Source organism: Trachypithecus francoisi, unplaced genomic scaffold (assembly GCF_009764315.1).
Source record: "Trachypithecus francoisi isolate TF-2019V2 unplaced genomic scaffold, Tfra_2.0 Lachesis_group3, whole genome shotgun sequence".
Lineage (NCBI taxonomy): Eukaryota > Metazoa > Chordata > Mammalia > Primates > Cercopithecidae > Trachypithecus > Trachypithecus francoisi.
Genome location: NW_022681468.1, coordinates 45,941,319 through 45,962,502, shown reverse-complemented (window position 1 = coordinate 45,962,502; position 21,184 = coordinate 45,941,319). Strand labels below are relative to the sequence as shown.

General features: G+C 38.2%; 1 protein-coding gene across 4 annotated transcripts in view; it reads left to right on the top strand.

Annotated features, from left to right (window-relative positions):
- Positions 1–21,184, top strand: part of DAAM1 (dishevelled associated activator of morphogenesis 1) — a 183,755-nt gene that overhangs the window by 44,583 nt on the left and 117,988 nt on the right. The window contains exon 1 of one of the 4 annotated variants that reach the window (XM_033187877.1): positions 11,120–11,287. The exons of the other annotated variants lie outside the window; for them this stretch is intronic. The gene's annotated coding sequence lies outside the window, so the exon portion shown is untranslated. Of the gene's footprint in view, positions 1–11,119; positions 11,288–21,184 lie in introns of those variants that run through there. 4 annotated transcript variants of the gene reach the window in all.

Below are 21,184 nucleotides of genomic sequence, written 5' to 3'. Positions count from 1 at the left end.
TTACCATGAGGAGAGCTTGTTCTGCAGACCCAAGCATTGTCAAGTCTTAGTGAAGGCCAGTTGGATGTAACACCTCCAGAGAATATTGTCTAACTACTGGTTCTTCCTAAATGTATACTGGTCACTGAGAGTCATGGTTTTGTCAGAGAACCTCTGTCTTCGCCTTCCTGCAGAAGACCTTTGACTTCCTTTATTCTTGAATCTAAAAATGCAAAGTTGTCTTTTCAGACTTGTAAATCCCCTAAAAAATCAGAGGGGCAAGGACATTAACAAAGGAGATGGATATGGTGGCTGTTTACCAACATGTTGAAATTCTGTACCCTGAAACAGTCCCGTTTAGTTTGGAATGATAAAATAAGCCACGTAGTGTATGTCAACAGGCTTTAGAGGAATATATTGCATTATTTTTTCTTTTTTCAAAATTTTCTTTTCTTTTCTTTTCTTTTAAGTTCTGGGATGCATGTGCAGAATGTGCAGGCTTGTTACATAGGTATACATGTGCCATGGTGGTTTGCTGCACCCATCAACCCATCATCTAGGTGTTGAGTCCTGCATGCACTAGTATTTGCCAAATGCTCTCCCTCCCCTTGCTCCTCACCCCACAACAGGCCCTGGTGTATGTTGTCCCTCTCCCCGTGTCATGTGTTCTCATTGTTCAGCTCCCACTTATGAGTGAGAACATGTGGTGTTTGGTTTTCTGTTCCTGTGTTAGTTTGTTGAGGATGATGGCTTCCGGCTTCATGCATGTCCCTGCAAAGGACATGAGCTCATTCATTTTTACAGCTGCATGGTATTCCATGGTGTGTATGTACCACATTTTCTTTATCCAGTCTATTATTGATGGGCATTAAGGTTGGTTCCATGTCTTTGATATTGTAAATGGTGCTGCAGTAAACATATGTGTGCACGTGTCTTTATAGTAGAATGATTTATATTCCTTTGGGTATATACCCATTAATGAGATTGCTGGGTCAAATGGTATTTCTAGTTCTAGATCCTTGAGGAATCGCCATGCTGTATTCCACAATGGTTGAACTAATTTATATTCCCACCAACAGTGTAAAAGCGTTCCTGTTTCTCCTCAGCCTTGCCAGCATCTATTTGTTTCCTGATTTTTTAATAATCGCCATTCTAACTGGCATGAAGTGGTATCTCATTGTGGGTTTGATTTGCATTTCTCTAATGATCAGTGATGATGAGATTTTTTTCCTATGTTTGTTGGCTGCATCAATGCCTTCTTTTGAGAAGTGTCTGTTCATATCCTTTGCCGACTTTTTGATGGGGTCGTTTGTGTTTTTCTTGTAAATTTGTTGAAGTTCCTCGTAGATTCTGGATATTAGACCTTTGTCAAATGGGTAGATTGCAAACATTTTCTCCCAGTCTGTAGGTTGCCTGTTCATTCTGAGGCTAGTTTCTTTTGCTATGCAGAAACTCTTTAGTTTAATTAGATCCCATTTGTCAATTTTGGCTTTTGTTGCAATTGCTTTTGGTGTTTTAGTCATAAAGTCTGCTCATGCCTATGTCCTGAATGGTATTGCCTAGGTTTTCTTCTAGGGTTTTTATGGTTTTGAGTTTTACAGTTAAGTCTTTTCTCCATCTTAATTTTTGTATAAGATGTAAGAAAGGGTCCAGTTTCAGTTTTCTGCATATGGCTAGCCAGTTTTCCCAGCACAATTTATTAAATAGAGAATCCTTTTCCCATTGCTTGTTTTTGTCAGATTTGTTGAAGATCACATGGTTGTAGATGTGTGGCATTATTTCTGAGGTCTGTTCTGTTCCATTGGTCTATATGTCTGCTTAGGTACCAGTACCGTGCTGTTTTGGTTACTGTAGCCTTGAAATATAATTTGAGGTCAGGTAGCGTGATGCCTCCAACTTTGTTTTTCTTGCTTAGGATTGTCTTGGCTATATGGGCTCTCTTTTGGTTCCATATGAAATTTAAATTCGTTTTCTTCTAATTCTGTGAAGAATGTCAATGGTAGTTTGATGGGAATAGCATTGAATCTGTAAATTACTTTGGGCAGTATGTCCATTTTCATGATACTGATTCTTCCTATCCATGAGCCTGGAATGTTTTCCCATTTGTTTGTGTCCTCTTATTTCCTTGAGCAGTGGTTTGTAGTTCTCCATGAAGAAGTCCTTCACATCCTTTGTAAGCTGTGGTATATTTTATTCTATTTGTAGCAGTTGTGAATGGCAGTTTATTCATGATTTGGCTCTCTGTTTGTCTGTTGGTGAATAGGAATGCTTGTGATTTTTGCACATTGATTTTGTATCCTGAGGCTTTGCTGAAGTTGCTTATCAGCTTGAGGAGTTTTTGGGCTGAGATGATGGGGTTTTCTAAATATACAATCATGTCATCTGCAAACAGAGACAATTTGACTTCCTATCTTCCTGTTTGATTACCCTTTATTTCTTTCTCTTGCCTGATTGCCATGGCCAGAACTTCCAATAATGTGTTAAATGATGAGAGAGGGCATCCTTGTCTTGTGCCAGTTTTCAAAGGGATGCTTCCAGCTTTTGCTCATTCGGTATGATATTGGTATGGGTTTGTCATAAATAGCTGTTATTATTTTGAGATATATTCCATCAATACCTAGTTTATTGAGAGTTTTTAGCTTTATTGAGAGTTTTTAGCATGAATGGATGTTGAATTTTATCAGAGGCCTTTTCTGCATCTATTGAGATAATTGTGGTTTTTTAAATTGGTTCTGTTTATGTGATGAGTTACATTTATTGATTTGTGTATGTTGAACCAACCTTGCATCCCAGGGATGAAGTCAACTTGATCGTAATGGATAAGCTTTTTGATGTGCTGCTGGATTCAGTCTCCCAGTATTTTATTGAGGATTTTTGTATCGATGCTCATCAGGGATATTGGCCTGAAGTTTTCTTTTTTTTTTGTATCTCTGCCAGGTTTTGGTATCAGGATGATGTGGGCCTCATAGAATTAGTTAGGGAGGAGTCCCTCCTTTTCAGTTGTTTGGAATAGTTTCAGAGGAATGACACCAGCTCCTCTTTGTACCTCTGGTAGAATTCAGCTGTGAATCCATCTGGTCCTGGGCTTTTTTTGGTTGGTAGGCTATTAATTACTACCTCAATTTCAGAACTTGTTACTGGTCTATTCAGGGATTTGACTTCTTCCTGGTTTAGTCTTGGGAGGGTGTATGTCCAGGAATTTATCCATTTCTTCTAGGTTTTCTAGTTTATTTGCATAGAGGTGTTTATAGTATTCTCTAATGGTAGTGGGTATTTCTGTGGGATCAGTGGTGATATCCCTTTTATCACTTTTTGTGTGTATTTGATTTTTCTCTCTTTGTTAGTCTAGCTAGTGGTCTATGTATTTTTTAATTTTTTTCAGAAAACCGGCTCCTGGGTTCATTGATGTTTTTTGAAGGGTTTTTCATGTCTCTGTCTCCTTCAGTTTTGCTGTGATCTTAGTTATTTCTTGTTTTCTGCTAGTTTTTGAATTTCTTTGCTCTTGCTTCTGTAGTTCTTTTAATTGTGATGTTAGGGTGTTGATTTGAGATTTTTCCAGGTTTCTGATGTGGGCATTTAGTTATATAAATTTCTCTTTTAACACTGCTTTAGCTGAGTCCCAAAGATTCTGGTATGTGAATATATTGCATTTCATCCAAACCAGCCAACTGCTTTGAAAGTGTTATGATGGAACACGCATGCAGCTGGTGCACAGAGGTGGAGTGGAGACAGACCTCACTTCGTCAAATGAATAGGTTGGTATACTTAGGAAAATAGACTTGATATGCTTAATAATGGTAAATTCCCTTTCTTAAAAAAAAAAAAAAATCACATTTTAAATGGTTACTCCATGGCTTTGTAATGAGAAGAGCCCTAAGTTTTGTTCCCTTGAGCCCACTTTATTATTTATTTGTTTATTTATTTATTTTTGGAGAATTGCCTCTTTAGTATGAGGTGTCATTTAACAGTGTTCTTTCTTAAGCTGCTAGGCTTTTGAAGCTTCAGGTAATTTTTAGTAGATCAAAGGGAAGAAGTTGTAGCAAAGTGACTAGTTTTCTATCTTGTAGGTGTAATGTTTTGTTTTTTTAAATAACTAAGGACCTGAAGATGGGAAATCATTAGAATTATAATGCTCTCTGCTACTTATCACACATGGTCTGGCTCTTGCTAAGCCTTGTGACCTGGCTTCTTGCCTCTTCCTCTTGTCCACTCTGCTGCAGGTACATTCGCTGCCTTTTTGTTTTTGAGCATACCTCACCTTTTCTCCCTTCAAACATTTGCTGTCTGGCTGGAACACTCTTTTCTTAGATTTTTGCATGGCTGTCTTCTTGTTGTCATTTCAATATTATTTCAGTGGCATCTTCCCAGATGTTATCTTCATGACTTTGCATTTTCTAAAGAATCACTCCTCCTTTAGCATCTCTGGCCAATCTCTCTGAATATCCTGTTTTATCCATCTGAAATTAGAGTGATTATCTTTGTCTCCTCTCACTGAACTGTGACCTCTGTGATGACTCAGGGTGGGGGACGCTCATCTGTCTGGTTCATTGCTGGGCCTCCAACACCTAGAACAGTGCCCAAAGGTGTTCGGTGTAAGTTTGTGGAATAAATAAATTTATTTGTAATATAAGTGGTTTTGAAAACTTTCCCAAACCTCTCTTATTTCATGTACTTAGTGGAGAGCAGGGATCAGCAATTTTTTTTCTGTAAGGGGCTATAAAGTACATTTATTAGGCTTTGGGGGCTAAAAGATCTCTGAGACAAATACTCGGAAAGCAGCCACAGACAATATGTAAACAGGAGACTAGCTGCTTTCCAATAAAACTGTATTTACAAAAACTGTTGGTGAGGGGGCACTTGGCATTTAGCCCTTGGGCCACAATTTGCACACCCCTAGTGTAGAGTCAGTTTAAACCTACACATCGTGGAATATATGTGGAAAGGGTAGATTGGAAGAGTGGTTGTCTTGATTACAAGCTCAGTTCATTTAGTTTTCAGCTAGGGAAATGTGAACATCTATTCTTGTTCTGTCAGAAGAGAATGTGTAGTGAAAACTATTTGTAGCATGATGGAGATAGAAACATTCCAAAAGAGATACATCCCGCAGGTGGTGGAATACATATTAGGAGCTGTTGAAAAATTAAATACTGATCAAGCATGTAAGTACTGTAGGATTGTGGAAATACTAAGAGAAATAGTTCTAAGAACTGAAAGTTGAAAAAGTGTATTTTGATCACTCCTGAGCAAGCTAAGCAAGGTCAGCCTCTTCTTATCTTCTTGATTTTTGAAAGGCACAGAGTATAGCTTATTCAATTTTGTATTCCTGATCCTTCACGTATAACCCCTGACATATAGCGGTTTGCTGACTGTTTAGATGAACAGAGTGAGTAAAGCTGTAACTGACCTAATGAAACACTATAATATTACTTTTGAATGATTTTTTTTTTTTTTTTGCTTCTCTAGACACCTCCTGGAAGGATAATGTATTGTTCTTAAAACCATTAAATGTATTGCTGACACATGGTAATCATTTATTTCAAACATAATTTGAATGGTATTCTTACATCAGAGACTTTCAGAGAAGGAGCCTAAGGCTAACCTTTATTAGATAATTCTAAGATGGGCTGGCTGTCAGGCAATGCAGAATATCAAAAAAAGGACAGCATAAATTTGTCCCTGCTCTGCTGCTTAGGAGTGGGTGATCCTATGCAGGTCACATAAGTGCTCAGATAGTTACTCAGCTGTAAAGTAGAAATAAAAGCAATAAATAATTGCCTGTGCCTGTCTCTCTTTCTCTCAGGGTTGTTGGGAAAATAAAATGATACTGTGCATACAAAAGTACTTAGAAACCCATAAATTACTTTATGAAGGTAATATACTATTATGCTGTTGTGAAATAGGGTAATGCCCTATGGTGCTAACACTTACTTTTTTTGTGGTTATGTAAAATAAGTAATCCAACCTATAATTAGGACAATTGGCTGTTCCACCTGTCACACCCAAATCTTGCAAAAAATGATTATAATGCTTAAACACAGTCTCCTTATTGTCACGCTAGTTTTTTTCTAGATGGAAAAAGAGAGAGGTGTAGCTAGTGAATCTTAAGTCAAGAGCAGAATACTCAGTTTTATTTACCACGCTCTTACCTAGTCCAGGTTCTCCATCGGTTTCTTCCATCCCTGCCCCAACTAGCCTGATTCTTTTACCTGTACTCTTTTTCTTTGACAGTTTCAATGGTAGAATTTTTAGATTCTTGACATTTTCTTACATTGTATGCTTCCCCTCTGCGCCCCCACCCCTATTCTTGTTATATTCCTTCCCTACCACAGAGCCTGTCTCCCTCAAATTCTGCTGTGGATGGAGTTGGACCTGAATGGCTGAAGTTTCAGATTATGGCCATCTTTGAGAAAATGACAGGGCGGAGGCCAGGACGGGTAGTAATGTTATTTCTGAAAGCTCCCTGCTCAGCAACAGTAATGACTTTTACATTCTAGCAACTTCTTTATCTTTTTAGCACCATACATACCGAGACTTGAATTACTTCCAAGCTCCAAGGAATGATTCCCCCATAGGCTTATTTAAGACTCCTGGAAAGTCAGTCTGGCAAAATTTGTTTCCAAAGTGGGAACCCTTTGAGAAAGGAGGTGTTACATTACTCGTGTCAATTTGTGAACAGTAAAACCAATACAGCCTTCTGTAAAACAAGACATTTGTGTTTGGATTTATGGCTCGATTTTTCAGTTCACTGTTAATTTGATTCTTAGAAAATAATAATGCTGTAACTTGAAAGATGTGAGATTGTGGCTAGAGGAGGGTATGGCTTGAGATGAGACAGGTAGGGTTTATGTCCTTGCTGACTGCTCCTAGTGCTATGGATTTTTGTTATGACTTCATCTCTCGTGATGTTTCTTTGTTGTGAAGCTATGGTGTCTCCCTAGCATGAGTATGCAAATTAGCGGAAACGATGTTTGTGGAAGGCCCCACATAGTCTCTGACCTTTGAGAGGTGCTCAGGCAGTGTTAGTTCCTATTTCATTTAGTCGAGTGGACCATGAATCAGGGTTCTTCAAATCCGTATGGGACAGAAATCCCACTGAAGTTGGCTTAAAGGGAAAAAAAATTCATTGAATCACTCAATGGAAAGTTCTAGTAGTTAAATGATGTCGTCAAAACCTCCTCACCTCCCCATCTCCCTTGTCCCATCTCTCAGTTCTGCTTTTATCTATGCTGACTTCATTTTGGGGTAGCTTCTAACACATGGTGGAAAAAGCAACTATTGTAAATTTTTGGTGTTATATGGTGCTTATATGTCATGATTCCAGGCAAAAAAGAGGCACCCTCTCATCTGTAGCATCCAACCACATAAAGACCTCTGGTTGCCTTTGTGTTGTGTGCCATCCCTAGATCAGTCACTGTCCAGGGGATGGAGTGACTTGATTGGCGAAGCCAATGCCATGTGCCCCTCTCTAGATGGAGAGGAAGAACCACCTGATTAACCACTTTATTAGAATCACATGGTGAAGGAGATGGACTAGTTCCCATAGGTAGGTAAAGTAGGCAACTAGGTAAGAGACATGTCCATTAGAACTAGTGATCAGAGTTCCCAAAGACAGATACAGCTGGCTGTAACGTTTTACTGTGTGTGTGTATATGTGTGTACATGCATATGTACTTCAAGGACATCTTCAGTATGTTATGGTTATGCATTACTTTAATCTCAGTGTGCTTCTGCTGAGGCCTGTGGTGTACTGCAGGGGAGATGAGAACTTCCTGAAATCATATACTGCATTTTGTATGTATGTACAGGAAAAAATTTTTTTTGAGTTAATGTTATACAACATGTTCTCTCCAATAAAATTACTAGGGGATTTTTACTTTATAAAATTCTGCAAGGTCTGGCTTGTCTTCTGCAAAGTGTTGGGAACATTTTAGAAAAGGTCCTTTCACAACTGTTTTTGGAACATCAGCCCTATGGTTCAGATATTTCCTATTTCTTCCAGTGGGACCTCTTGAACTAAGTAGAGTGAAAAGGAAAACATTGGTTTTTGAGACTTGGCTAAAATTATCTGTGTTTTTTAAAGTTTGAACTAATTACTTTTGTGGGAGTTTTTGTGTTTGTAGTTGATAGCTTACCAGTTGTGGTGCATGCTAGTATACACAAAGGGTAGAAGAAACTAGCTGTTTACATATTTCTTGTTATTTCTTCTGCATAAGGAACTTCTACTGTGTACTGCCATTTTGCCCCTTAGTTCTGCTTTACTGCACCCAATTCAAACATCAGAAGCAGAAGGAAGAGCTTCCCTGTGTCTTCTAATTATATTATTTAACTTATCAAGGATCAAAATGGTTTACTCAGCAGTGGATAGAAACAATTGGGCTATGGCATTCTTTGTTTTAAGAGGGATAAATCATGTGACCTTCATTCTAGACTTGGGAATTACATGTAGACTTTTATACTAATCTTAGATCCGGGGCTTATTTCTTCTGGCTTTCTTAAATCACAAACTGTCTCTCTCTCTCTCTCTCTCTTTTTTTCCCCCCTCTTCCTCAAAATTAATTGTTACTTATACAAGGATTTGATGCTGTAAGGATGAAATTGCTCAAATCAATGCAGGAATAATATGCTTCTAAAATGGATTATCTTTTATTTCATTAGGTGTTAGAACTGGAAGAGACCTTGAAGATTCTCATCCTGCCTCTTTAAGGATAAACAGGTTCAAACAGGCTATGTAGCTTAACTAAAGTCACAGAGCTACTAAGAGGAACAGAGTTGGGGCTAGAGCCTAGGTTTCCCTTTAGACTAGTAATATTTTTTTTCCAGCTATCCACATTTTCTCGGGAAAAAATTTAACAAATTATCCCAACAGCTTTCTTTTCTTTATGATAGATCTCAAATATAATCTCTCTGAAGGCAAGAACCAAATTGGTCTTTTCCATTATTATATGCCTAGTAGCAGTGTTAGAAGCAGCAGCAGGGGTAGAGTAATAATAATGGTAACAACAACAACAGACACTTATAGAAGAGCTTACTACGGCCAGACATTATTATTTGTACTTTACAGAGATATATTTAATCTGAACAAAAACGCTGTGTGCAGGGTACTATTATTATTTTCATTTTCTAGATGAGAAAATTGGGCTGCCAGAATATAGAGCCTAGAAATATATGTAGAAGGTACTCAGTAAATATTTGGCAAAAGAGTGAATCCTTGAAGTTCAGAGCACTTTCATATTCATTATATAATGTGATGACAATAAAGGATGGTATTTTCCTGAGGAAACCACAGCTCAGAGAGCTTAAGGAGACTCACAAAGGTTAGGGGGATAGTTAGTGGTAGGGCTGGAAACTACTTTGATCCTGGGCTCTGACCCGGTTAGTGTCATCGGTGGATTCCTATAAAAGCACATCCAAAAGGTGAGTGGCTAGGGAAATTCAGAGGCCAGGCAGTATCTGATTCTGTATTTACCCATAGATCAGTCATTCCAGCTTTCTTCGCTGCTTTCTGTAGGTCCAGATTTCTGTTTGGTCTTTATTTCCTTCTGCCTGAAGAAGTTTCTTTAGAGAGTGTTGAACTTTGTTCTGGTGCGCAGATCCTTTTCAGGCTGCTTTTAAGCTTTTTCTAGAGCAGCCTGAGTCTAGGACCCTTTTGAATACTCTTCCTGATGTTTATGTATTACAAGGTTCTTCTACTCAGGCTGGTGGGAATGCCAGTCATTTCCAGCCCTGTGTGAGCCCCACATCCAATGTGCAGATCAGTACTCAGCCTATAATTTGAGGCAACTCCTTTACAAATATCAAGAGCTATGGCTGCCTCTGATTCTCTCAACTTTTATCTCTGATCCCTCAGTTCAACAAGACCCTTGAACTTGGTTTGGATTTCGTCTTTCTGCACAACAGCCTGGAGTAAGGGCAATCCTAGGGCTTGCCTTACTGCATGTTTCCTTTCTCTCAGCAATCACTGGTCTGTAATACCTTTGTCCAGTGACTGAATACAGCTGTTTCATATATTTTGCCTATTTATTAATTATTTGTAGTGGGAGAGCAATTCCTGTAGTAGTTAATCCTTCATGGACTGGAAGTGAAAGTTTGGCATCTTGCTTGAAGTTCCAAACATTAGTATCCCAGGGATACCTCTATGTCCCTGTTTCTCAAGACCACAGATATCACCCTTTGCTTCCTTTTACTTCTTTCTATTTGATGCTCCCTATTTAAGGGAACATGGAAGTTACTGGTAGACTAAATTGCTACTTGATATGGTTTGGCTGTGTCCCCACTCAAATCTCATCTTGAATTGTAGCTCCCATAGTTCCCATGTGTTGGGGAAGGTCCCGATGGGAGATAGTTGAATCATGGGGGTGGTTTCCCCTTTCGCTTGGCTCTCTAATTCTCTCTTGCCTGCCACCATGTAAGACATGCCTTTTGTCTTCTGCCATGATTGTGAGGCCTCCCTAGCCATGTGGAACTGTGAGTCCATTAAACCTCTTTTTTTTTTTTTTCTTAATATATTGCCCAGTCTTGGTTATGTCTTTATCAGCAGCCAGAAAACAGACTAGTACAGTATTTGAAGTAAGCAGAATATTTGCTCTTGCTTGTTGAAGATGAGATGGAAAAACAGACCACCCCCTCTACAACATACACTCATTCCTACACTGTTTCTTTTCTCACATAGCACCTGGAATGCTGAGATGGCTTGAGAAGCCAAGGGTGTATGTGGATGTGAACTGATTATAACCTCTGTGAGGGCAAAGCACACATCTCTTTTGTTTATCCTTATATCCCAAGAATGAACAGGGGAGTGGACACCACTGGCTTCTTAAATGAATGAATGGAAATATACAAATTAGTACACACATGCAGAATTGTGAATCTGGGAGTGTGTGTTGGGGGCAGGAGGAGATTCTTAACTGCCTGCCAACCCTTTGAGGAAAAACCAGTTTGACAGCTGTGTGAATGTGTACGTGTGGTGTGTGTGTGTATTTAGGTTGGTGAAGTATCTGGCATCACTGTCCTGGTTGCTTTTCCAGTATGAGCAAGTACAGTTGTTAACAGCATGCTTTTCCACAAAGGGACTGGCTTTTATGTGACACTACCCAGTGAGGTGGGGCAGTGTTTTTAAGAGGAGTATCCATAAAGGCTAGTAGTCAGGTTAGCAAGAACATTTGTCACAGCTCTGCTTGCTGGTGATGAGTAGGAGAAGACCCAGTGAAGAACAGCTGTCCTGGTTGATGATTTTTGTGGAAAGGAAAGTGGCACCTGTAAGATAGCTGATGATCTCGGAAGGGAAAAGGACAGGGGACCCAGGGGAAAGGTGACGTATGTAGAAATCATGAAATGAATGTGTAGGAGTTAAGCATTTTTTCTACTGTGACTTCATGTAGATCGAATGCATCCTTGAAATGCAAAGACTAATTTTCCTCCCTTTGTTATTTTGAGGTCTCTTTTAATGTCATATCACCTCTTATTAACTTTCGTGTCCTTTGCCTTTATTGTTTGTGATCAGCTGCTGTGTTTCCATTTGGTGCCCTTTTGTAATTTATGCTTTCATTACTGTGTTGCTTACTTGTTTAAGTTTGGGTCAGAAGCCATGAATGTGACAGGATACAATGTATTGCTATTTCAGTAGCTTTAGAATCTGCCTTTAGGAAACAGGACCTTGAGATTACCAAGTGAATTTATTCCTGTGGAGTCAAACTTTCTAATAAATATCCAACAAAATATTCCCTAATTAGACACTTTTAGTCTTTTATATAATATTCCTGGGGCCACCACCCAGAAAGTAGATGTTCTAAGGATAAAGATAGTAATATCTACTTCTGTAGCAAAAAAGAATACAATGGATTTAAGAAAATTCTAAATTATACCATTTAGGTGAAAGTGAGCAGCTAGCATTCTGTCACTAAGCAATGAATTGGGGTGACACTGACGTACAGAATTGTCTCTAGTGAATGGTTTGGTAGCTTTTCCCCCATCACCCCATTGTAAATTGATGACAAATTTAAAAGAAGAAAGTCATTGCTCGTATTAGTGTTGTACAGTTGAACAGATTGTTTTCATTTTGAGGACTAACAATTGTAGAGTTGAGTGTAGTAAACTGGAAAATTGCAGCAATGAGAGCATTCTATAAACCATTCTTTAATTACTTTCAGAGCATAGCTATTCATTGACAGTGGCCTGTGTTTCTAGAAAGACAAAATGAGACGCCGAAGAACTCATTGCTTATCTCTGATTAATTGAGATAATTAATGGACTTGAAGTGCATTGAAAGTGCCTAGAATGTTGAAGAGGGTTGATAAATTAAAGTTATTTAAATTATTTTTCGAATTTACCATTTAGCCATTTTTATGTGTATAGTTCAAAGCATATTCACATTGTTGTGAAACATACCTTGAGAATTTTTCATCTTGTAAAACTGAAACTACATACCCACTAAACAAAAACTCCCTATTTCCTGCTCCCCCATCCCCTAGTAACCACCACTCTACTTTGTTTCTATGAATTTGACTACTTTAGATACCTCATATAAATGGAGTCATACAGTATTTGTCTTTTTTGTCTGGCTTATTTCACTCAGCATATTGTCTTCAACATTTACCCATGTAGCATGTGACAAGATTTCCTTCCTTTTTAAGGCTGAATAATATCCCATTGTATGTATATACCACATTTTATTTCTTTATCTATTGATGACATTTGGGTTCCTTTCACCTCTCTGCTGTTGTGAATAATGCTGTAATAAACATGAGCATGCAAATATCTCTTCAAAACCCTGCTTTTAATTCTTTTGGATATATTCCCAGAAGTGTGATTGCTGGACCATGCAGAATTATATTTTTAATTTTTTGAGAAGCCACCATACTGTTTTCCATAACGGTTGTTCCACTTCATAATCCCACCAACTATACAGGGTTCCAGTTTCTCCACATCCTTGCCAACGCTTGTTATTTTGTTTTTTTGTTTTGATAGTAGTCATCTTAATGGATGTGAGATGATGTATTATTGTGGTTTTGATTTGCATTGCTGTAATGATTAGTAATGCTGAGTGTCTTTTTTATATGCATGTTGGTCATTTGTATGTCATCTTTGGAGAAATGTCTATTCAAGTCCTTTGCCCATTTTTAAATGGAGTTATTTTTTTGTTGTGGTTGGATTGTAGGGGTTCTGGATATTCCGTAGCAGAAACAATTTTCAAATCCAATGTCATAAAATTTTTATTTCTATTTTCTTCCATAAGTTTTATAGTTTGGGGTCTTATGTTTAAGTCTTTAATCTATTTTAAGTTAATTTTTATGTATAGTGTAAGATAAGGGTCCAGCCTCATTCTTTTGCATGCGGATGTTCAGGTTTCCCAGTCATTTGTTTAAGAGACCCCTTTCCCCATTAAATGGTCTAGGCTCCCTTGTCAAAGATCATTTAATCATATATTTGAGAGTTTATTTCTGGGCTCTCTATTCTATTCCATTGGTCTCTGTGTCTGTCTTTATGCTAGTACCATGCTGTTTTGATTACTGTACTTTTGTACTGTTTTGAAATCAGAAAGTACAAGGCCTCCAGCTTTGTTCTTCTTTTTCAAGATTGTTTTGGCTATTCAAAATCCTTGAGATTCCATATGGCTTCTTGGATGGATTTTTCTATTTCTGCCAAAGGTGCCATTGGGATTTTGATAGGGATCGCTTTCAGTCTGTAGATTGCTTTAGATAGTGTTGTCATCGTAACAATATTGTCTTCCAGTCTGTGAACGTGGGATGTTATTTGTGTCTTCTTTAATTACTTTCAGAATGTTTTTTAGTTTTCAGTGTACAAGCTTTTCACCTTCTTGGTTGAACGTTAGTTTAATTTTTAAAAAGAGTAGTTTACAAACAAATATTAGCTAAACCACTCAACTTTCAGAGACAGGTTGATAATTAAGGAGAAAAAATGTAATCCAAGCTCACGTTAAAAAAAAAAAAAAAACAGAATTACAATGAAAGCAATTTCCATTTCCTTCTCTAGAAGGAGACACTCTTAATGGGTTTTGGTATCTTATTTTATCACATGCTAAATAATGTCTTTGCATGTTTAAATAAGTATATCCATTTTACATTTATCATATACCATGTTATGCAACTTGGACTGTTTTTAATATTGTTACTCCTCTAACATACCAAAAAAGATTTTTTAATTGAGTGTACCCTAAATCATTTAAGCAGTACTGTATTGAAAGCTTCCCGTATTTAGCCACTGACGACTTTTGCCTGTTTAACAATATTCCTCAGAATCTGAAGTCTAGATATTAACTTCTATCCAAATACTCCGGCTTGGTAAGTGAGTAGGAGTAATAATTTAAAATAGAACTTTCCATGTTATTTCACTTAGAAAAAATTTTGCAAGAGAGGCAGTCTCTTTAGTGTTTAGTTGTCTCAAATTATCCAATAAAGCAATTAGTGTTCACACCTAATTATTTAGAAAATTACAGTTGGGTGGAGAGGACACATTGGGTAGTATCAACTTCCTTCACATTTCCCTCTTGATGACTATGGAATGACTTTTTGTTTTGTTTTGTTTGACTCAGGCTTAAATAAAGAGTGTGGTAATCCACTTACAGTAATTAAAATTCAGTAAAGATCTTTCTTTGCTTATTGTTTGGCTCCTGCAGCTTCAGAAGTGTTTGTTTAGCTATGTGAATAACTTCCCAAGGATATTTAGCACATGGAGAGGAATCCCCAGTGAGAAAACACACTCTTTCTTGCTGCTGCTGGTAATTTCTATTTTGGTTGATGATTAGCTTTGTTTAATGAAAAGAGATTATATATGTGACCAGTTTACCCACTCAACACATGTGCTTTTGTGTTCTTGGCTGCTAGTCTTATAACTTTCCTCTACCCCTTCTCCATCCTCAGGGTCTGTGCGTTATTTTTATTTTGTATAGGGTAGGCAGCTTTAAAGTGAAGATTAAAAGGAAACTCCTTTGTTTTCCTGAAAGTACATCCCTCATTTGTTTTGTTTTGTTTTGTTTTGTTTTGTTTGTTTTGTTTTGTTTTGTTTTATTTTGAGATGGAGTCTCACTCTGTTGCCCAGGCTGGAGTGCAGTGGCACAATCTCTGCTCACTGCAACCTCTGCCTGCCTCCTGGGTTCACACCATTCTCCTGCCTCAGCCTCCCGAGTAGCTGGGACTATAGGCGCCCGCTACCACATCCAGCTAATTTTTTGTATTTTTAGTAGAGACGGGGTTTCACCATGTTAGCCAGGATGGTCTTGATCTCCTGACCTCGTGACCGCCCGCCTTGGCCTTCCAAAGTGCTGGGATTACAGGTGTGAGCCACCATGCCTGGCCCATCCCTCAGTTTTATATTTCTTCAAGGCTCTGCTTTCGTGTGACTTCCTCCTACCTGGAAATGACATCATTACCCAGTTCTTCCTAGGTCATTCCAGAAGTCACTTGGAATTCAGTTGCCAAAGGAGCCTATTAACATAGCAGAACAAATTCCTGGCATCTTAGGTATTTTTCCAAAGCTTGATAGACGTGTTCCATTGGCATCCTTGTCCTGGGAGCCCTGTGTACTTATGTTCTAGAAGTTTGTAACAGTTTCAGAAAAATCCATTGTTCTTTTTCAATGGGTATTTGCTTCCAAAGGCAATTTTATTTCACTGGGACTGATACCATGAAACTGCTAATATTTTGCTGTTCTCAAAATCATTGATTTCCTTTCCAACTGTCTGTAATGAATAGTAAGTACCCATATTTGAGGGAATTAGGTTGCAACTACATAAAGTTGGGAAGTGTATTCAGGAGGTAATTAGAGATCTTATAGGACTATTGTTAGCATTCAGACCTCAATTTCATATTTCTTGATAAAAATCACAAGTTCATTCTCATTCTCAAAGACCATCTCTTTCCCTTTGTAAAATCAGTCACCATTTTTCATTTTATTCTATAAACAGTGTGACGACTTTTTTATTCATTGGTAAGGAGAACTTCAAACATTTTACCCTTTAAAGATAGAACTTTAGGAGCATGTACTTGAGAAAATTACTGGGAACCAGCTTTAAAATTGCTGCAGCCACACATTCAGTGTCTAAGTAGGATAAAATGTGGCTTATATGCACTCTTTTTTTTACAGTACCTGGAAGTAGAGGAGAGTTTTGGAAATTATACCGAATTCAGTCCTATAAAAATATAAATTTTAAATACATTTGATTGCATCTTTAAAATGTGCCAGGTAGTAAGTTTCATTCATTTATGAACATACTAAAATCTCTTACTCTTGGGTATATTTGTGATACCACTATGATTTCTGATCCACAAATAGAACTAGAATTGAAACAAAGTCCAATAAAAGGAAAAAATTAGTAGAACTCCCCATGTTCCCTTCTAACTGGCCCTGAGACTGTTTGAAGAACTTCTGGCATAATGGCTTTAGTGAACCAGAGTCTCTTAAAATTACTTCTTGGAACATACAGAATTTAAAACAAAACAAATCATTGTTTAAAAGTCTGTCCCATTGTTATCCCTGTAGCTGGTGCCTGCAACCTTGGGAACATTCTTCCTCTCTGTATTTCATCAAGTTTCCATCTAACATTACATTGAAGTTTTAAAATTTGTTGGCTAACATAGAGAAACTTTTAAATGGACCATTTTGGTGGACTTACAAATAAGTAAAATACTGACAGTGAAACTGTCTGCATTTATGGGCATGAATTTCAAGTATGCACAAAAAGCAAGCTGTAATTTTAAACAAAAGGGTCAATATAACAACTAAGGAGTTATTGAGGTGTATGCTTAGAGTTTTAATGGGGTTATTGAGAAGGCTTGCAAACACCCTTTTTTCAGTAGGATACTGTCACCTGCATTATGCACTCAGGAGAGTTCATTCGCCACTTGAAACTCCATATAGATTCCACAGAGACAAACTTAGGTACACATGGAAATAATAGCTAACATTTATTGAACATCTTGTGTGTGGGGGCTAAGCACTTGGTTAAATACTTTAGTTGTCTTTCAGTTAATACTTGAAACAGTTCTGGAACTATATGCATCCCATATATAGGTATGTACATACATATTGCTGCAAATACAGTTTTTAAACATAATGGTGCTACATATATATTGTTATAAACCTTTCTTTCTTCTTCTCTGTCTTTTCTTCTGAATATGTTCATTTTTTTCATCTCAGTCCTGTGGACCTAGTATGTTCTTTGTAACCCCGGGCATAGGGTTCTTTAGCACTATTTCTCAAACTTTGCTGCACATTGGAATCACCTGTGGGGCTTGGAAAAACACCCATGCCTGGGCCCCAACACCAGAGATTCCGATTTTATTGGTGTGTGGTACAGCATTGTTGTTGAAGAATGAGATAACATTTATTAAAACATTCCCCTCCTAAAAGACACATGATTCTCTATTACAAGTTAGGAAACCTGTTTTCTATTTCAAGGTTGTAATGAACACCTTTGTTGATACATCTTGGTGCCTGTGTATGAATATATCTGTAGGTCAAATTTTTAGATAAGCAATCTAGAAAGTTTGCTTTCATGTAGCTAGAAAGTGTAAAATGTGGGTCAAAGGGCCAGGGCATTGAAATAATAACAGACACTGTCAGATTGCCTTCCACTGAGGTGATACAATTGACTTTCCCATCCACAGGTTATGAGATTGCCTACTGTGGGGCTGAGGTTCTTCCCTCAGTCATCTTTCACTCTGTGGTGATTTTTTTTTTTTTTTTCTTTAAGTTTGTTGTATATTTGGTGGGTTGTATATCTAAATGCTTATGAAAGTTCCCAACATGAAGGGAGGTTGGGGAAGTTCTGTGTCAAGGCATTATTTCTCTAAGTCTTTTTAATGTTGTGTCTTTGGAATGAAATTTTATAGGCTGACATACCAACTTAATGCCTTTACTTTAATCATCAGAGAAGATGTGTAGCAATACCTCCTAGAGCCACACAACACCTGAAACAGGACAGCATTAGAGGCAACTCTCCTCTCTATTGCCTTATTTCTATACTTCATCTTGCATACAGTTGAAGCGTTCATCATCTTTCCATATGGCTCTTTTGAACATCCATTATGTAAAATTTGTAAGTAGAATTTTTACGAAGGGCAGGGTGCTGCTTTTGAAGGGAGTTGCAGTTTTTATAATGTGATTCTGTCATTGTTTCTGGGTGGCTTCTCCTTGCCACATCATCAGCAGGACGCATTAAGAAAAGCTGGAACCGAGGTGTGGTATAGTGCTGGCCGTGATGCAAAGCTCAGTGTGCTGCCCCAGATGAGCCCCTCTGAGCAGCAGGCATTGTGGAGAGACTCAAGCTCTAATAAACAGCTTGTCACACTGTGATTTTAAACTCAGGAATCACCATATACTTAGCTCTCTCTAAACATTTTTTATATTTGTAAAGGCAAATTGTGGCAGTGTCCACATGTGTTCAGAATTATCTTTCTGAGGAAAAAGTGTGAAAGCCAGTGGCCCTGGGTGCTTATATCTTGAGGGTTTGCAGTAGATTTTCTATCTTGGTAATCAGTTCACAATCGCTTCTTGGCCAGAGAAGATACCTTCAGACTTAGAAAGTAGAAGGATAAGTAGATGTGATCAGTGACTCAGGATATCAAGGGGAATCATATCAATGTTGCAAATGTCAGTGTCCTTGCAGTAACTAAATTGGGTATGCAAATGTGAGAGTTTTTGTACAATTGGTTGGATTGGAATATTAAACCTGCTGAATTCTTCAAAATATACAGGAAAGCTTTTTTAAAAAAATGCCTTTTCCCATCCTGCTCCAGAAACCCTCAGAGAATTTCCCACAATTTGAAGATAAGCTGACCAACCTGCAGAGCCCTTGATTTAGTGATGACAACTGCCCTATAGAGATTAAACCAGTCTCATGCCAGGAATTTACTCTGCTGATACACACAGGAATGTCAGAGAAAGGAATCTGGTTAACATATTTCCACCAAACAGTAGTTAACAAATAAATTCTTGCCCCCAACTTTTTAATGTAGTTCCCACTTCCCTTTATAGGGTCCACTCAAAAGCTATCAGACATTTCTTAAGTACTTCGGGGTGCTAGATGGTGTGAGGAGACAGAGCATCTCATTTAGCCTTTAGACTACGCCTGTGAACAGTTTCTGCCTGGGCTAAGAAGGAATCTTCCCCTTGGCATGAAACATGAATTGGCACGTTTAATTAGCGGGTAAGAGCTACATGATCCATCCATTTTCTTTTTGTGCATGGGCTGCTTGGAAGCTCACACCGAAGTGTTGTGCTCTAGCTTTCCTACTCTTAGATTTTTTTCATGTACAGCCCCCTGGGTTTCTCCCACCTTGACTTTCTGTGTTTCATTCTGTGTTAAAATTTTGGTCTCAATTTGTTTTCATTGTAAACCATCTTAATTCACTTTCTTACAACAGAGGGGAGGCAAAAATATGTACAACTTTATTTTTACAGATGATAAAACTGAGTTTCAGAGGATGTAAGTCTCTTTCCTAAAGTCATTCCAAGAAAGAAATGGTGGAGCTGTTATTTGAACCTGTGTTGCAATTCTGCGGCTGCCCATGTGATATTGTGTCTATCAGTTTTTCCCTAACTGGAAAGCACAGGCATCTGCATGAGAAGTTGGAGGTTTCTTAATTGTTACCAGAGAGTGAGGCTAATTTTAAGCAAGAATCTTTGTTCTTTGTGATGTTTCATTTTCTCCTGTTGCAATTGTATTAAAGTAATCTTGGCATAAAAGTAGAAGAACATAAAAAGAGGAAGGTAATTAGTGAGTTTTAAAATTTGCTTTCAGTCTAAACATGAACATATAAAGTCCCCTGGGCAAAATGTTATTTCTTTATTTTCAGTTCGGCAAACTGTCATTTACCAAGTATGCCAAGAGCCATTTTTCTCCACAGAAGCCTATGTAGAAATAAAAATTATACCTCCTTGGCAATAAAATGCCTCCATGATAAAATACAGTTACAATGTTTGAGAAGGAACAAGATTGAACAGCATCTGGTTTGGGGCTGTGAGGACTGGGAGCAGTACTCACTTCCCCAGGGGACCCTGTCTAGGCCTCACCAGGGAGAGGGACTTAGTGTGACTCTGAGCCCTCAGCCCAGAGTACCTCCAGTATCTTCTTTAATCCGTAGTAAACTTTGCTTCAAGTTATGGTAAACATAATTGTTGAAATTAAGTATATATGTGTTCAACTTCACATCTCAAAATTCGCCTGCATTATTTCAATTGTGAGGAAGTTAAAAAATGCCTAATAATATATTTCTTTTTTAAACAATGTCTTTTAACATTATTTGCATTTTCTATGTGGATGGCACTAAAGGGTTGACTGCTTGTTTGGGAAGATCTGAAGCCTTAAATACCAAAAGTGTGGTCGTTGTGGCAGGGGGACATTTTCAGAGGCAGCCACATTCACCTATATTTGTGAAGACTGACTTTAGGGATCATACACTTGGATCACAGAGGAGCAGTGTGTGTAGGGTACAGGTGACTGCCGGTATCTTGCAACATACAAGTACTCTTTTCCATGACTGATGGCCTTACTCTCAGATTTTTGAAAGAGCTGCTGGTGATTCAGGAAAGTTGCATTCTTTTGTACATTTGTAAAGAACAAAACTTGGCCTCTTAGATCAGAGGGAGAGCTTTGATGTGACAAAGCTGGCAGTGGAGTTGTAATGTTTTATGTTTTTGTAGCCCCCACAATTTAAATTTGTCTTTGTACAGTATCTGAGTGGATCCCTTAGAGGCAGATTGGAACCCAGAGGGAGAAAATTATTTGCATTTCTTTTGACTTCAGCTTACAGTTGTTTATTGACTTAACTCACAGACTAGCAACAGGTCAGCAGGGCGAGGGCACAGCTCTCTGTGAGCTGTGATGTCTTCAGGGTGCTCCAAGGACACTTTGGATTTGGCTCCTCTCCCAGATGATCTAGACGAGATGTCTTGGCTTCCACACTCTGGTTTCTGTCACGTGAACAGCACAAACTTCCTAACTCGAGAACCTTGTTATATTGGCTTTAGGGATTTATACCCTAAACCCATGGTTATGGTATTACGTGACACAGAACAGTTGTTGCCAGCTTTTTAGGATCAAAACTTGGAGGTCCTCTTCTTTGCTGTTTACATGCGGGATTGGGCATAGTGTTTCTGGTAGGGTTTGAAGAAGGACTGTTAATTACATGCTGGTTGAGGCCTGGTCTGGCCTGAGGGTATGCACGGACTTCACCTGGGTGTCTTCCTC